Consider the following 17,137-nt stretch of genomic DNA (forward strand, 5'->3'; position numbering starts at 1 on the left):
ACACGTACGGGACAGGAAAAACCTGTTCATTCTGGCCTATAGTGACCATATATGGACATAAGGTAACGGACATTCTGTTTTTGAAAAAGCCTGTTCATTCTGGACTGGATTGACCATATATGGGCGTGATACACACAAAGCCATTCATTGGAAGCGGTTTCCTCCGCTTCAAAAAGAACTGCCAAAAGATTGAAGAATAAGAGAGGAACAGACAGAGACTTGTGAATTCTTAGAGAATATCGTTCAAAGAGAACAGCCATCTGCATTACCCAGGTTTCAAGAACGAGGGAACACTGGCAAAGACATGAAAGAGGGGAATAAAGAGGGGAAGTTGAGTGAAAAACCTGAAAAACCTTGATTGTGTGATTCCAGTCCATCTTGTATCTTTATTTAGTTCAGTAGTTCTCAACCTTTTCAGATTTCAACTGGGGACCCCCCCCCCCCCCCCCCCTGATAAAAGAAATGTAATGCCAACTCTTACAATTCCAATTTCTTAAGCTCTTGGAATTGTAGGAGTTGGCATTACATTTAGTTTGACTTTGATCTGTTCCATTGTGAGGCATTGAGAGCATGTTGATCTGCTATTTTCACAATTTAATATTTGTCAATTTTGCCAAAGTTTAACCAGAGGTACTAAAAATATCTTAAAAGCCACTTTAGAAATGTGCATGATATCCTGTATACACTTATACTGTATGTTATTTAATTAAGCTAAACATCTGGGGACACCCCAAAATAATTTGGGGGCTCCCTGGGGGTCTCGACCCACAGGTTGAGAACCACTGATTTATTTCACTGGGGAGTGGTAGTAGTTTGAGGATTCAAGTTTCAAAAACCTTTTGGCGACAGCGATGCAACTGGTGACATTTTTAACAATGGATTTTTCAAAACTTCTCCAAGGTATTTCACTCCATTTCCAGGCCTATTATAGCAGTCATACGGTGCAACTATGAGGCTCTTACACCAGTGTGCTGTCACTGCACAGATTTTAGTGAACGGCAGATCTACAAACATGCTTAATCAGTTATTCGTTATGTGAAAATTATGACGTCTATCACATCTGACATCATACATACGATCCTTTTTATGCCCATACATGGAGATCCCTGTCTGAACCAGCCACAGAAATATGGGCTGTCTTCCTCCATATATGGGCATTCCCATATGAAGTTCCATTAGATATGGGCTTAATATTGATGACATCAGGGATCTCCATATATGGGCATAAAGAGGATTCTGTTTGAGTGGTTCCCATGACATCACAACATACAATCCCTTTTATGCCCATACAGTATGGAGATCCCTATCTGAACCAGCCACACAGATATGGATCATGTCTTGGCCATCTGGCCAGTGATGTATATCGATGACATCAGGGATCTCCATAATATATGTGCATAAAAGGGATTCTGGGAAAACCCATATATGGATGTGTCACCGTCACGGTGATGTCACCTGTGATATCACCTGTGATGTCACAAGGCTGTGATGCCTTGGAGAGTTTGTGGGTATAAATAGACGTGCTCTAGACTTGACTCAGTGAACTCAAGTTCAGTGTTTTTTAGCAGTTAATGATTGAAGCAAAGATGCTTGTTTCCAGGATCTTTACCAAAAGCTTTGCTTTGGTAACTATGAAGTTAGCCCTACTCTGTGCACTACTGGTGTCAAGCACACTGCTGGTGGCCAGCACTTGGTCATCCCCGAATCCGATCCCAGAGGAAGAGGGCGTCCTGGTGCTGAAGAAGAGTAACTTCGACGAGGCGCTGAAAGCCCATCCCAACCTGCTGGTGGCGTTCTATGCCCCGTGGTGCGCCCCCTGCATGGAGCTGGCCCCTGAGTATGCCAAGGCAGCTGGCATGCTGAAGACAGTGGGCTCAGATATCCGCCTGGGTAAGGTAGACGTCTCAGTGGAGAAGGAGCTCCGCTGTAAGATCCGCTCCGATGTCCCGATGATCCCGACCATCGTGTTCTTCAAGGGAGGAGACAAGGAGTCACGCAGCGAGTACCTTGAGTACCTTGGTGGTAGGCAGGCTTATGACATTGTGAAGTGGCTTAAGAAACGCAAAAGCCCTGTTGACACCCTGGTCGACGTCGCGCAGGCAGAGATATGGTCGCAAATGAGGTGGCAGTCATTGGCTTCTTCAAGGATGCACCTCAAGAGCGAGGACATCCCCAAAGACTGGGACAAAAACCCTGTCAAGGTCCTGGTGGGCAAGAACTTCAAAGAAGTCGTCTTCGACCCCACCAAGAATGTCTTTGTGGATTTCTATGCACCCTGGTGTGGACACTGCACACAACTGGAACCTGTCTGGAACAAACTGGGAGAGCAGTACAAGGACAGTGAGGATATCATAGTGGCCAAGATCGACATGACAGCCAATGAACTGCAGTCGATTAAGGTTCACTGCTTCCCCATGCTTAAATTCTTCCCTGCGGGAGATGACCGGAAGGTCATCGACTACTACGGAGAAAGAACCCTTGAGGGCTTCACCAGATTCTTGGAGAGTGGTGGCGAGGAGGGTGGCGTACTGGCTGAAGAGAACGAACATGACGACTTATAAGGAGGGCGGGAAAACAAAGGTCAAGGCGTGCCCACCCTCAGGCACCCTTAACCTGGTCACAGACACCTCCTTCACGTCTCTTTGGACCTCCACCAGTACTTTAGCAACCTTCCGCAGAAGATATACAGTATGTGGACCATAATAGATCAAAAGAAGACCCTTGGTTGGCAAAGTGGTTGGCAAAGTAGTAAAGTAGCTGCCCACTACCGTGGAGGTTGTGGGTTCACATCCTCCGTGGTGCAAAATTACAAATTCATGTTGGGTCTAAAAAAAGACAGGGTCTAATAATGTCATTGATCTTGGACAAGCATATTATGTCAATCAATCATTGATTTGTATCTATAACTCAATGTTGGTCCACTACCATTGATTTAACTAACTAACTGTTAAATACTGTACATAAAAAAAAAGAAAAGAAAAAAGCTTACATAGAATATATATATGTGTGGGACAAAAAGAAGGCAGGGTCCAATAAAGGCATTGGTCGCATAAGTATCTCTGACTTAATTTTGATGATGATCAGTCATCAGTCTAGAGTACCAAATTTGGATTCACATCCTGAAAAAGTTGAGAACCACTGGTTTAATGGATGAAATTATAGTTACACCATTAAACCAACAATGGGATTTTTCATGAAGTAAAAGCGTGCAATTAAAATGTATCGTTTGTAAACTTTGGCAAAAGTTTCATCCATAATTAAAAATGTACCTTTTAACAAATTATGAATGTAGGCCTACTTTAGCTGCAATTTCAGTCATTTAATTATCTTACAATAAATGCGAAAGTCTCTGCAGTAAATTATTTGATATACTACATTTAATAACTACCCTTTGTTTAGCGATTTTCAAAATGTTCTTTTCATAGAAACAAATGTTGTATGGTCATGATTCACTGCCATCCTGGATGGCTTGGTTCTAGGCTTAACATAATTGTTATAAATATTTTTGTAAAAGTCTATGGGGAAAATGAATGACAATTTGGCACCATTAAACCACTTCCGCTGCGATGCTCTATTTACATCGTTCCCGAGTAGGCCGGTGCCCGACTAGACGATTGGCCGCCCGAAGGGCAGAGATCTCCATATATGGGCATAAAAGGGACACAGACAGACAGATACAGAGATCTCCATATATGGGCATAAAATGGACGCAGACAGACATATATCTCCACATATGGGCTTGATATCTCCATATATGGCCATAAATGGACACAGGCAAACAGATGGTCAAAACGGGTCCTATGACAACAGGTATAATGGGGTTTGCATTAAAGGGTGGGGCATTCATTCCCTATTTACATCGTTCCCGAGTAGGCCGGCACCTGGCTATACGCTTGGCCGCCCGAAGGGCAGATATCTCCATATATGGGCATAAAAGGGACACAGACAGACAGATACAGAGATCTCCATATATGGGCATAACATGGACGCAGACAGACAGATATCTCCATATATGGGCATAAATGGACACAGGCAAACAGATGATCAAAACAGGTATAATGGGGTTTGCATTAAAGGGCGGGGCATTCATTCCCTATTTACATTGTTCCCGAGTTGGCCAGGTCGCCCTTCGGGCGGGCGAGCTTCTAGTTTTCGTAATGGGCTTAATTATGACAGCACCCCCCCCCCCCCCCCTCTCATGATGGCCTTCTGCCAATGAGCCTGTGCAGTGTGCATGTGCCTGCCCACGCCCTTCTTGCTATTTAGCCTCTTGAGGGCAATAGGTGTTGACCTCTGAACAGCTGTCAATAAATCTAATAAGATTTATTGACATTGTATTTTTCATCCATACATTACTCATACTAGAGGCTCAGGGCCGGCCATTCGGGAACGATGTAAATAGGGAATGAATGCAACCCCATTATACCTGTTGTCATAGGGCCTGTTTTGACCATCTGTTTGCCTGTGTCCATTTATGCCCATATATGGAGATATCTGTATCCATCTGTCTGCATCCATTTTATATCCATATATGGAGATCTCTGTATCTGTCTGTTGGGCGGCCGAGCGTCTAGTCGGGCACCGGCCTACTCAGGAACGATGTAAATAGGGAATGAATGCCCTACCCTTTAATGCAAAACCCATAATACCGTTTTGACCATCTGTTTGCCTGTGTCCATTTATGCCCATGTATGGAGATATCAGCTCCGCATACTATTTGCACAGGATTGATGTCAGAATGAGTCTGCAGAAGTGATGTCACAACGCGCTTGCCGAATCTGAAGCCGGTGGGAACGAACGGTTCTCGAAGTACGTGGATTACATGCAAGCACGCTCACAGAGACTTCTCGCATTTATTGTAAGATTACATTATTATTACCTTATTGTTACTCGTTTTTTATCATTTCTCACACTATACTTACTAATATTACAGCACTACTCTCACTAAAACATCTGTAGAGTTTACAGTTTGGAATATATTCATACATTTTTGCCTATCAATTGATGACACATTGGTGGACATTTTCTCAATTGACTATATATGAGTCTTGAGGCTCATTCACTACTCAGAATAGGTGGAGGTCTTTTTCAGTCATCTTTTCCAGGGTAAGTGGTCACAGCAGGACAATTTGGTGAGAGAAATGTGATGTTTTACACTGCATTCATGAATGTTCAGGGGTTAGCTGACATTTGGTGAGCCAAGTGTAGCCATACTCATTGTAGCTTTGTGTCCACAACTGTTCCAATTTGGGCACACATTTTAGGCGGATCTTCTCCCTGGACCCACCCTCCAAATATGGATGACTGACTTCTGACATCATAGATGTCTTAAGTCATAGACCACGAGATTGACACAGTATGTGCATACAGTATATGGACATTCCAAAATATGGGCTTAATATTGATGACATCAGGGATCTCCATATATGGGCATAAAAGGGACAAGGACTGACCCAGACATCTCCATATATGGCTACCGGTATTAACTATTTTACTGCCTAATTAAGGATGTTTTATTAGTGTGGTTGCCTAGGTGCAGCACATTATAGTACTATCTAGACCAGTGGTTCTCAACCTTTTCAGGCCGCGACCCCCAAAATAATCATATTTTAACTGGGGACCCCGCCTCGCAACGCGAAGCGTTGTGAGCATGTAGATCTGCTATTGTCACAATTTCTGCCTTTTTTTTGACAATTTGGACAATGTTTAATTTGTCATTTTAGAGGTATTAAAAAGTCCTTAAATTGTAACTTTAGAAATGTGCAGATACCCTCTATAGTCTATACACTTAAACTTTATGTTGGTTTGTTTACTGTTGAGTAAGAAAACAACATTGCATATTGAGCTACTCATCTGGGGACCTCCTAAAATAATTTGGGGACCCCCCTGGGGATCTCGACCCACAGGTTGAGAACCGCTGATCTAGACCATTCTGTGTAAAATCATAGCCAATCAGGAAGCAGCATCCGGTGACGTCATCCAATTGGGAAACTCTTGAAAAACACAGTGAAAAAATTGAGTGAAAAACTGTGTTGATAAGCCAAAAAGAACTGCCAAAAGATTGAAGAATAAGAGAGGAACAGAGAGAGAATTCTTAGAGAATATCGTTCAAAGAGAACAGCCATCTGCATTACCCAGGTTTCAAGAACGAGGGAACACTGGCAAAGACATGAAAGAGGGGAATAAAGAGGGGAAGTTGAGTGAAAAACCTGAAAAACCTTGATTGTGTGATTCCAGTCCATCTTTATCTTTATTTAGTTCAGTAGTTCTCAACCTTTTCAGATTTCAACTGGGGACCCCCCCCCCCCCCCACCCCCACCCTGATAAAAGAAATGTAATGCCAACTCTTACAATTCCAATTTCTTAAGCTCGTGGAATTATAGGAGTTGGCATTACATTTAGTTTGACTTTGATCTGTTCCATTGTGAGGCATTGAGAGCATGTTGATCTGCTATTTTCACAATTTAATATTTGTCAATTTTGCCAAAGTTTAACCAGAGGTACTAAAAATATCTTAAAAGCCACTTTAGAAATGTGCATGATATCCTGTATACACTTATACTGTATGTTATTTAATTAAGCTAAACATCTGGGGACCCCGCAAAATAATTTGGGGGCTCCCTGGGGGTCTCGACCCACAGGTTGAGAACCACTGATTTATTTCACTGGGGAGTGGTAGTAGTTTGAGGATTCAAGTTTCAAAAACCTTTTGGCGACAGCGATGCAACTGGTGACATATTTTTAACAATGGATTTTTCAAAACTTCTCCAAGGTATTTCACTCCATTTCCAGGCCTATTATAGCAGTCATACAGTGCAACCATGAGGCTCTTACACCAGTGTGCTGTCAATGCACAGATTTGAGTGAACGACAGATCTACAAACATGCTTAATCGTTATGTGAAAATTATGACGTCTATCACATCTGACATCATACATACGATCCTTTTTATGCCCATAGATCCCTGTCTGTACCAGCCACAGAAATATAGGCAGTCTTCCTCCATATATGGGCATTCCCATATGAAGTTCCGTTAGATAGGGGCTTAATATTGATGACATCAGGGATCTCCATATATGGGCATAAAGAGGATTCTGTTTGAGTGGTTCCCATGACATCACAGCATACAATCCCTTTTATGCCCATATATGGAGATCCCTATCTGAACCAGCCACACAGATATGGGTCATGTCTTGGCCATCTGGCCAGTGATGTATATCGATGACATCAGGGATCCCCATAATATATGTGCATAAAAGGGATTCTGGGAAAACCCATATATGGATGTGTCACAGTGATGTCACCTGTGATATCACCTGTGATGTCACAAGGCTGTGATGCCTTGGAGAGTTTGTGGGTATAAATAGACGTGCTCTAGACTTGACTCAGTGAACCCAAGTTCAGTGTTTTTTAGCAGTTAACGGTTGAAGCAAAGATGCTTGTTTCCAAGATCTTTACCAAAAGCTTTGCTTTGGTAGCGAAGTTAGCCCTACTCTGTGCACTACTGGTGTCCAGCACACTGATGGTGGCCAGCAGTTGGTCATCCCCGAATCCGATCCCAGAGGAAGAGGGCGTCCTGGTGCTGAAGAAGAGTAACTTCGACGAGGCGCTGAAAGCCCATCCCAACCTGCTGGTGGCGTTCTATGCCCCGTGGTGCGCCCCCTGCAATGAGCTGGCCCCTGAGTATGCCAAGGCAGCTGGCATGCTGAAGGCAGTGGGCTCAGATATCCGCCTGGGTAAGGTAGACGTCACAGTGGAGAAGGAGCTCCGCTGTAAGATCCGCTCCGATGTCCCGATGATTACGACCATCGTGTTCTTCAAGGGAGGAGACAAGGAGTCACGCAGCGAGTACCTTGAGTACCGTGGTGGTAGGCAGGCTTATAGTAGGGTCTCAACCTGAGGTTCTGTGACCATCCTCTGGGAAGGATGTTTTGATGATTGATTTGACCTCTATGGACCCTTTATAAAAGATTTAGCCCCCAGGTCCCTCGCAGAAATGCCAGCAAAATGTTTGACAGCTAAGGTAATTTTCAGTCTCATTCACTTACAATACACTACACTATAAAGGCAAAAATGACTCCTAAAAAATCTGCTTTAAGTGGGATGTGAGGGGTAAAAATAGGGGTGTTTAATTATTCTGAATCCATTGGAAGCATTTGTTTTGCATGAAAAACATTCCTTGGACTAAGAACGGCCAACAAATCTATGGTTTAGTGATGAGTCATCAATTTTCACAGTCTTTTGGGGTCCATTCCTTGGGTTTTTGGGGCCCAAGGAATGTTTTTCATGCAAAACAAATGCTTCCAATGGATTCAGAATAATTAAACACCCCTATTTTGACCCCTCATATCCCACTTAAAGCAGATTTTTTGGGAGTCATTTTTGCCTTTATAGTGTAGTGTATAGTAAGTGAATGAGACTGAAAATTACCCTAGCTGTCAAACATTTTGCTGGCATTTCTGCGAGGGACCTGGGGGCTAAATCTTTTATAAAGGGTCCATAGAGGTCAAATCAATCATCAAACCATCCTTCCCAGAGGATGGTCACAGAACCTTAGGTTGAGACCCTACTATTATGACATTGTGAAGTGGCTTAAGAAACGCACAAGCCCTGTTGACATCCTGGCCGACGTCGCGCAGGCAGAGTTTATGGTCGCAAATGAGGTGGCGGTCATTGGCTTCTTCAAGGATGCCGAATCTGAGGACGCTAAGGTCTTCGTTAAAGCAGCAGAAGGCGTAGATGACATCCCATTTGGGATTACCTCTGATGACGAAGTGTACTCAAAGTTTGAGGTGTCCAAGGACGGTGTTGTCCTCTTCAAGAAGTTTGATGAAGGTCACCTTTGACGGAGAGCTTACCGAAGCCAACCTCCTAGACTTCATTAAGGCCAACCAGCGTCCTCTGGTCACTGAGTTCTCAAGGCAGACTGTCCCTAGGATCTTCCATGGAGGAGTCAAGTCCCACGCCTTCATGTTCATGTCAAAGGCTGCTACTGACTTTCAGGACAAAATGGACCAATTCAAGAAGGCAGCAGAAGGCTTCAAGGGCAAGATGCTGTTTGTCTTCATGGACACTGACGTGAATGACAAAATGATGAAGACCTTTGGCCTGAAGAAGGAGGAATGCCCCACCATCCTTGTCTTCGCACTGGAAGAGGAGAAGATAGCATACAAGATGCCCGAAATAGTGGCCATCACCACTGAAAACATTATCAAATTCTGCACACTACTCACCGAGGGAAAACTCAAGCACCAGAGCGAGGACATCCCCAAAGACTGGGACAAAAACCCTGTCAAGGTCCTGGTGGGCAAGAACTTCGAAGAAGTCATCTTCGACCCCACCAAGAATGTCTTTGTGGATTTCTATGTACCCTGGTGTGGACACTGCACACAACTGGAACCTGTCTGGAACAAACTGGGAGAGCAGTACAAGGACAGTGAGGATATCATAGTGGCCAAGATCGACATGACAGCCAATGAACTGCAGTCGATTGAGGTTCACTGCTTCCCCATGCTTAAATTCTTCCCTGCGGGAGATGACCGCAAGGTCATCGACTACTACGGAGAAAGAACCCTTGAGGGCTTCACCAGATTCTTGGAGAGTGGTGGCGAGGAGGGTGGCGTACTGGCTGAAGAGAACGAACATGACGACTTATAAGGAGGGCGGGAAAACAAAGGTCAAGGCGTGCCCACCCTCAGGCACTCTTAACCTGGTCACCGACACCTCCTTCATGTCTCTGTGGACCTCCACCAGTACTTTAGCAACCTTCCGCAGAAGATATACAGTATGTGGACCATAATAGATCAAAAGAAGACCCTTGGTTGGGAAAGTGGTAAAGTAGCTGCCCACTACCGTGGAGGTTCTGGGTTCACATCCTCCGTGGTGCAAAATTACAAATTCATGTTGGGTCTAAAAAAGGCAGGGTCTAATAATGTCATTAATCTTGGACAAGCATATTATGTCAATCAATCATTGATTTGTATCTATAACTCAATTTTGGTCCACTACCATTGATTTAACTAACTGTTAAATACTGTACATAAAAAAAAGAAAAGAAAAAAGCTTACATAGAATATATAAATGTGTGGGACAAAAAGAAGGCAGGGTCCAATAAAGGCATTGGTCGCATAAGTATCTCTGACTTAATTTTGATGATGATCAGTCATCAGTCTAGAGTACCAAATTTGGATTCACATCCTGAAAAAGTTGAGAACCACTGGTTTAATGGATGAAATTATAGTTACACCATTAAACCAACAATGGGATTTTTCATGAAGTAAAAGCGTGCAATTAAAATGTATCGTTTGTAAACTTTGGCAAAAGTTTCATCCATAATTAAAAATCACACCCGTGTGAAGTGGAGCTGTGTGTGTGTGTGTGTGTGTGTGTGTGTGTGTGTGTGTGTGTGTGTGTGTGTGTGTGTGTGTATTGCAGTTGATGCTCAGGGCAGGCTAGACTCAACGGCACCTCTCTGGTCACCCAGGATCATGTGTACCGATTTTTGTGACATTTGACGAAAATATGTAGGAAAAGGAGCAAAAAGTGTGTTTTGGAGAAAATTCAAGATGGCGGAAAATCTATCCTGACGCAAATGGGCGTGGCCTATATGGGGAGATGCGTCTTGACCCAAGGAATCCAGGGAAAAAATAATTTTAATTTTTCGACCTACGGTTCAAGAGTTACGAGACAAGTAGGCCGTTATAGCGCCACCATGAGGCAGAGTGGAAATGCTTTTGGGGATTCGTTGAGTATGCCACCCCCGACCTGTGGTTGAAATTCAGTGTTGACTGGACCTTTTGTTTGTGATTTATGGCTATTGTTTGCAAAACGGGCCCCTCCCGCTAACTTTGGAAGCCCGTTACGAACGAACGGAATGGACTATCGCAATATCCCTTGAGTATGTTCATTGCATAGGTTCATAGATCATGTGTACCGGTTTTTAAGACATTTGAAGAAAATATGTAGGAAAAGGAACAAAAAGTGTGTTTTGGAGAAAATTCAAAATGGCGGAAAATCTATCCTGGCGCAAATGGGCGTGGCCTATATCGGGAGATGCGTCTTGACCCAGGGAATCCAGGGTAAAAATAATTTTAATTTTCCGACCTACGGTTCAACAGTTATAGGCCAAAACGTAAACTGGGCTGTTATAGCGCCACCATGAGGCCAAATGACACAATTATTTTTTATTTAATCCTTGAAATCATTATGAACCTCCTCTCCAAGTCTTGAAACTGTAGCCCCTATGGTTTGCGAGAGACAAATAATTGAATGTGAGTTTTTGCGATTCCCATTATAAGTCAATGGGAAAAATTAATTCACTAATAAATTAATATCAATTAAACTATTGAACCTTTCTCTTAGCAAGTTACTAGCCCACCATTCCCGAGTAAGCCAGTCGATTTGACATATGGCGCGAGTGTGTGGTGGCAAAACTGTGGGACTAGTAGCGTGCCGAAGTTTAGGAAGTTCAGGCTACATACAGACACACACACACACAGACAGACACACAGACAGACCTACACGGCCACGTATAGGGAGCCTGTGCTTCACACAGCTCCAAAAATGTACCTTTTAACAAATTATGAATGTAGGCCTACTTTAGCTGCAATTTCAGTCATTTAAATTATCTTACAATAAATGCGAAAGTCTCTGCATTAAATTATTTGATATACTACATTTAATAACTACCCTTTGTTTAGCGATTTTCAAAATGTTCTTTTCATAGAAACAAATTTTGTATGGTCATGATTCACTGCCATCCTGGATGGCTTGGTTCTAGGCTTAACATAATTGTTATAAATATTTTTGTAAAAGTCTATGGGGAAAATGAATGACGATTTTTAAGTGGCACCAGTAAACCACTTCCGCTGCGATGCTCTATTTACATCGTTCCCGAGTAGGCTGGCACCTGGCTATACGCTTGGCCGCCCGAAGGGCAGATATCTCCATATATGGGCATAAAAGGGACACAGACAAACAGATACAGAGATCTCCATATATGGGCATAACATGGGCGCAGAAAGACAGATATCTCCATATATGGGCATTAATGGACACAGGCAAACAGATCATCAAAACGGATCCTATGACAACAGGTTTAATGGGGTTTGCATTAAAGGGCGGGGCATTCATTCCCTATTTACATTGTTCCCGAGTTGGCCAGGTCGCCCTTTGGGCGGGCGAGCTTCTAGTTTTCTTAATGGGCTTAATTATGACAGCAACCCCCCCCCCCCCTCTCATGATGGCCCTCTGCCAATGAGCCTGTGCAGTGTGCATGTGCCTGCCCACGCCCTTCTTGCTATTTAGCCTCTTGAGCCCCAGGGCAATAGGAGTCGACCTCTGAACAGCTGTCAATAAATCTAATAGGATTTATTGACATTGTATTTTTCATCCATACATTACTTATACTAGAAGCTCAGGGGCCAGCCTATTCGTGAACGATGTAAATAGGGAATGAATGCACCGCCCTTTAATGCAACCCCATGTTGTCATAGGGCCTGATATGGAGATATCTGTATCCATCTGTCTGCATCCATTTTATATCCATATATGGAGATCTCTGTATCTGTCTGTTGGGCGGCCGAGCGTCTAGTCGGGCACCGGCCTACTCAGGAACGATGTAAATAGGGAATGAATGCCCCACCCTTTAATGCAAAACCCATAATACCGTTTTGACCATCTGTTTGCCTGTGTCCATTTAGAGAGAGGGCGAGATCATTTAGCGACCTACAACCGGGTCGCGACGTGGTCGGTAGTTTTCAGCGTCGGGGTCGCTAAATCGACCGACTGGGACGGTAAAACCACCGACCGGGACGCTAGAACCACCGACCGGGACGCTAAAACCACCGACCGGGACGCTAAAACACCGTCCGAGTCGCTAAATCGACCGACCGGGACACTAAAACCACCGACTGGGACGCTAAAACCACCGACCGGGTCGCTAATTCCACCGACCGGGACGCTATTTCCACCGACCGGGATGCTAATCCAGCGACCGGGTAGGTAAATCCACCGACCGGTGGTCGCTTCCACCGACCACCGGGCTACTAACCCTAACCCTAACCCTAAACCTAACCTCAGTAACCTTACCTCAGTTAGGCTAACCTGCCACGCAACCTCCCGACCGGGTCGCTAAATCACCGACCGCGTCGCTAAATCACCGACCGGGTCGCTAAATCGACCGACTGGGGCGCAAAATCTTCCGACCGGGTCACTAGATGTACCAACCGGGTCGCTAAATCTACCGACCTAAAACTGCAGGCAGGTCGGTAGATTTAGCGACCGGGTCGGTCGATTTAGCGGCGCGGTCGGTGATTTAGCGACCCGGTCGCTCGATTTAGCGACCCGGTCGCTCGATTTAGCGACCCGGTCGCTGAAAATTACCGACCACGTCGCGACCCGGTTGTAGGTCGCTAAATGATCTCGCTCCTACTGTCCATTTATGCCCATGTATGGAGATATCAGACATCAGCTCCGCATACTATTTGCACAGGATTGATGTCAGAATGAGTCTGCAGAAGTGACGTCACAACGCGATTGCCGAATCTGAAGCCAGTGGGACGAACGGCTCTCGAAGTACGTGGATTACATGCACGCACGCTCACAGAGACTTCTCGCATTTATTGTAAGATTACATTATTATTACCTTATTGTTACTCGTTTTTTATCATTTCTCACACTATACTTTAACATTACTAATATTACAGCACTACTCTCACTAAAACATCTGTAGAGTTTACAGTTTGGAATATATTCATACATTTTGTCTATCAATTGATGACACCTTGGTGGACATTTTCTCAATTGACTATACAGTATATGAGTCTTGAGGCTCATTCACTACTCAGAATAGGTGGAGGTCTTTTTCAGTCAAATTTTCCTGGGTAAGTGGTCACAGCAGGACAATTTGGTGAGAGAAATGTGATGTTTTACACTGCATTCATGAATGTTCAGGGGTTAGCTGACATGTGGTGAGCCAAGTGTAGCCATAATCATTGTAGCTTTGTGTCCACAACTGTTCCAATTTGGGCACCCATTTTAGGCGGATCTTCTCCCTGGACCCACCCTCCAAATATGGATGACTGACTTCTGACATCATAGATGTCTTAAGTCATAGACCACGAGATTGACACAGTATGTGCATACAGTATATGGACATTCCAAAATATGGGCTTAATATTGATGACATCAGGGATCTCCATATATGGGCATAAAAGGGACAAGGACTGACCCAGACATCTCCATATATGGCTACCGGTATTAACTATTTTACTGCCTAATTAAGGATGTTTTATTAGTGTGGTTGCCTAGGTGCAGCACATTATAGTACTATCTAGACCAGTGGTTCTCAACCTTTTCAGGCCGTGACCCCCAAAATAATCATATTTTAACTGGGGACCCCACCTCGCAACGCGAAGCGTTGTGAGCATGTAGATCTGCTATTGTCACAATTTCTGCCTCTAATATTTGACAATTTGGACAATGTTTAATTTGTCATTTTATAATAAGTAGAATAGTTAATACCGGTAGCCATATATGGAGAAGTCTGGGTCAGTCCTTGTCCCTTTTATGCCCATATATGGAGATCCCTGATGTCATCAATATTAAGCCCATATTTTGGAATGTCCATATACTGTATGCACATACTGTGTCAATCTCGTGGTCTATGACTTAAGACATCTATGATGTCAGAAGTCAGTCATCCATATTTGGAGGGTGGGTGGGATCGCTAAACAAAGGGTAGTTATTAAATGTAGTATATCAAATAATTTAATTCAGAGACTTTCGCATTTATTGTAAGATAATTAAATGACTGAAATTGCAGCTAAAGTAGGCCTACATTCATAATTTGTTAAAAGGTACATTTTTAATTATGGATGAAACTTTTGCCAAAGTTTACAAACGATACATTTTAATTGCACGCTTTTACTTCATGAAAATCCCATTGTTGGTGTAATGGTGTAACTATAATTTTATCCATTAAACCAGTGGTTCTCAACTTTTTCAGGATGTGAATCCAAATTTGATACTCTAGACTGATGACAGATCATCATCAAAATTAAGTCAGAGATACTTATGCGACCAATGCCTTTATTGGACCGTGCATTCTTTTTGTCCCACACATTTATATATTCTATGTAAGCTTTTTTTTTTCTTCTTTTTTTATGTACAGTATTTAACAGTTAGTTAGTTAAATCAATGGTAGTGGACCAAAATTGAGTTATAGATACAAATCAATGATTGATTGACATAATATGCTTGTCCAAGATAAACATGTAGCCATGACATTATTAGACCCTGTCTTTTTTTAGACCCAACATGATGTAATTTTGCACCACGGAGGATTAGAACCCACAATTTCAACGGTAGTGGGCAGCTACTTTACTACTTTACTACTTCTTTTGATCTATTATGGTCCACATACTGTATACCTTCTGCGGAAGGTTGCTAAAGTACTGGTGGAGGTCCACAGAGACATGAAGGAGGTGTCGGTGACCAGGTTAAAGGTGCCTGAGGGTGGGCACGCCTTGACCTTTGTTTTCCCGCCCTCCTTATAAGTCGTCATGTTCGTTCTCTTCAGCCAGTACGTCACCCTCCTCGCCACCACTCTCCAAGAATCTGGTGAAGCCCTCAAGGGTTCTTTCTCCGTAGTAGTCGATGACCTTCCGGTCATCTCCCGCAGGGAAGAATTTAAGCATGGGGAAGCAGTGAACCTCAATCGACTGCAGTTCATTGGCTGTCATGTTGATCTTGGCCACTATGATATCCTCACTGTCCTTGTACTGCTCTCCCAGTTTGTTCCAGACGGGTTCCAGTTGTGTGCAGTGTCCACACCAGGGTACATAGAAATCCACAAAAACATGCCCACCAGGACCTTGACAGGGTTTTTGTCCCAGTCTTTGGGGATGTCCTCGCTCTTGAGGTGGTCCTTGAGTGTTCCCTCGGTGAGTAGTGTGCAGAATTTGATAATGTTTTCAGTGGTGATGGCCACTATTTCGGGCATCTTGTATGCTATCTTCTCCTCTTCCAGCGCGAAGACAAGGATGGTGGGGCATTCTTCCTTCTTCAGGCCAAAGGTCTTCATCATTTTGTCATTCACGTCAGTGTCCATGAAGACAAACAGCATCTTGCCCTTTAAGCCTTCTGCTGCCTTCTTGAATTGGTCCATTTTGTCCTGAAAGTCAGTAGCAGCCTTTGACATGAACATGAAGGCGTGGGACTTGACTCCTCCATGGAAGATCCTAGGGACAGTCTGCCTTGAGAACTCAGTGACCAGAGGACGCTGGTTGGCCTTAATGAAGTCTAGGAGGTTGGCTTCGGTAAGCTCTCCGTCAAAGGTGTTATGACCTTCATCAAACTTCTTGAAGAGGACAACACCGTCCTTGGACACCTCAAACTTTGAGTACACTTCGTCATCAGAGGTAATCCCAAATGGGATGTCATCTACGCCTTCTGCTGCTTTAACGAAGACCTTAGCGTCCTCAGATTCGGCATCCTTGAAGAAGCCAATGACCGCCACCTCATTTGCGACCATAAACTCTGCCTGCGCGACGTCGGCCAGGATGTCAACAGGGCTTGTGCGTTTCTTAAGCCACTTCACAATGTCATAAGCCTGCCTACCACCACAGTACTCAAGGTACTCGCTGCGTGACTCCTTGTCTCCTCCCTTGAAGAACACGATGGTCGGAATCATCGGGACATCGGAGCGGATCTTACAGCGGAGCTCCAGTAGTGCACAGAGTAGGGCTAACTTCATAGCTAAGCTTTTGGTAAAGATCTTGGAAACAAGCATCTTTGCTTCAACCGTTAACTGCTAAAAAACACTGAACTTGGGTTCACTGAGTCAAGTCTAGAGCACGTCTATTTATACCCACAAACTCTCCAAGGCATCACAGTTGTGACATCACAGGTGATATCACAGGTGACATCACCGTGACACATCCATATATGGGTTTTCCCAGAATCCCTTTTATGCACATATATTATGGGGATCCCTGATGTCATCGATATACATCACTGGCCAGATGGCCAAGACATGACCCATATCTGTGTGGCTGGTTCAGATAGGGATCTCCATATATGGGCATAAAAGGGATTGTATGCTGTGATGTCATGGTGAACCACTCAAACAGAATCC

General features: G+C 43.9%; 2 pseudogenes across 2 annotated transcripts; one reads left to right on the forward strand and one right to left on the reverse strand.

The window, feature by feature from the left end:
* The first annotated feature begins 7,522 nt into the window (after window positions 1-7,522).
* On the forward strand, window positions 7,523-9,657 carry LOC308302379 (protein disulfide-isomerase-like; annotated as a pseudogene). Its single transcript has 2 exons — window positions 7,523-7,857; window positions 8,537-9,657. The product of its transcript is annotated as a protein disulfide-isomerase-like (transcript).
* A 5,894-nt stretch (window positions 9,658-15,551) lies between these two features.
* Window positions 15,552-16,792, reverse strand: LOC308302380 (protein disulfide-isomerase-like; annotated as a pseudogene). The gene has a single exon. The product of its transcript is annotated as a protein disulfide-isomerase-like (transcript).
* Between the last annotated feature and the right edge of the window lie 345 nt (window positions 16,793-17,137).

The sequence above is a fragment of the Nannobrachium achirus genome (genome assembly GCF_963921795.1).
Source record: "Nannobrachium achirus genome assembly, chromosome: 17".
NCBI lineage: Eukaryota > Metazoa > Chordata > Actinopteri > Myctophiformes > Myctophidae > Nannobrachium > Nannobrachium achirus.